Source organism: Acanthopagrus latus, chromosome 7 (genome assembly GCF_904848185.1).
Source record: "Acanthopagrus latus isolate v.2019 chromosome 7, fAcaLat1.1, whole genome shotgun sequence".
Taxonomy (NCBI): Eukaryota; Metazoa; Chordata; class Actinopteri; order Spariformes; family Sparidae; genus Acanthopagrus; species Acanthopagrus latus.
Window position 1 is genome coordinate 24,983,831 of NC_051045.1, and position 1,835 is coordinate 24,985,665.

Sequence of the window (1,835 nt, forward strand, 5' to 3'; positions counted from 1 at the left end):
CATTTTTTTGTAGCTGGAAATCTCCTTATCTCACCTCCTGGTCTGTGATCTCCCAGGAAACTCAGACATCACACCCTATTCAGATTCAAGGATACCTGATTTGTACCAAAATAGCAGCTCGTTTTCCCAGACTCACACATACATGTGACAGTTTGGTGCGGGAATTTATTGTTCACAATAATCCTTATCTCAACTCTATAGGCTAGCGTACTGCCTGTGTCCTTAAACGCCTCACTGAGTCAAGAACATGCAATTCTCTCTTTTTCTCTACAGATGATGGATGCCGTTTTTTGTTCTTCCATGCAAAGAGATATGACAAAGGTCACCAGTCGGACTTGAACCAGGTATGTTGGTGGTTGGTTTCCTAAACCCACCGCGTGCTTGAGTTAAGGATATAGTATGTCACATTTCTGCATTGAAATGTTTTATTTCATTTCATCATGCCAAATGTATCCAGCAATCAAACCCTGAGTGATCCACAAGTTTACTCATGGTAATGGTATGTTAACATTTGGTCACCTGTTGCTATAACTTAAGATGAGGCAAACTGTAATGTGAGTAATGCTTTGAAACCTTACACTGTCCATTATCATTTTTGTCTTGTCATGGCATGTAGACTGTCATCAGTGATGGTGGTCGTTTAATGGTGTTTACCATCAGTGAAGCACCTTTCACCCAACGTTTCTTGTGCGAGTTTGACCACAGGATCATTTGTTTGTCACTAGCTTTACGTCAACCCAAATGGACAGAATTCTTTACTGTGCATTAGCCACAAGCTAAAGATCAACAGCGCAGAGTATGTATTTGTTTTTTTTTTAATTCAGGTCAACCTCTCAGTGAACTCAACACTCACCGAAGACTGTGGTTCTCTCCTCTCTATAAAGTCACGTTCAGGGAGTAAGGCACATATCTTTGCCACCACCAGTAAGCAGTCAACATTACAGGACATGGCGAGCATCAAACGCCATCTTTGTCAGCTGATATTCAAATATGCATCTCCAACTGATGATACTGCCCCACTTGCGAACTAGGGAATTGTTATGGGAGTCGCTAGTTAGTCACCACTCGATTCCTTCTATTGCTGGAAGACGGGACGTCACGTTTGTCAGCACTGTGTAAGACTGTTGGGTAGGATGTTTAATATCATTGTCATTGTGTGTGTTTGTGAGGCACAAATCTCCTTTGGCTGAATAAAAGTCACTGTTTAAATCTGAGCTCGTATTAAATGGGTTTAAAATGTTATTACAACAAATTGAATTTGCTGTATTTTCATCCATTATTCATCTAACACAGGGGAGGGCAGCATTTGTTATCCAGAGGGCCACACTGACTTACAAAATGCTGGCAAAGGGCCACAAATTGGGCAACTGAAGTGAAACATTCAACACATAGCGCTGAATTATGTTAAACTAGATGCAGCACTGAATGAAGAAAAGATCAAGCTAATATTAAGAAACATACACTAGACTACGTTAACTTATTTCATGTTTTACCGATGCGATGGTGGTTAATGGCTGTATTTTGCTGATGTAGGATGATATAGTATCTCTAGTCCATTTCCTATCAGCAGCAGGAGCTGTCCATAGAATGAACCAAATACAGGGGTTGAGAATTAACATGAAATATAACAAATAAATATTTTTATAAATTCTAGACACAAGAATATATTCAAATTCCTCATTATATTTGATCAGATATCTGTGTGCTATCTGTCAGTGATCAGTTTTCGAAACTGTATATATATGAACATAGATACCCGGTTGAGTGTGACATACTGCTCCAGTATATTTTGTGGAACACTGTTGTTTCTGTGGCCTTTTCCTTTGTTATTCCTT

General features: G+C 39.4%; 1 long non-coding RNA gene across 1 annotated transcript; it reads left to right on the forward strand.

Moving 5' to 3' along the window:
• Window positions 1-211: 211 nt before the first annotated feature.
• LOC119023115 lies at window positions 212-1,214 on the forward strand. The gene is made up of 2 exons (XR_005076165.1): window positions 212-344; window positions 825-1,214. It is a non-coding gene; the product is annotated as an uncharacterized LOC119023115 (long non-coding RNA).
• The last annotated feature ends 621 nt before the right edge of the window (window positions 1,215-1,835 follow it).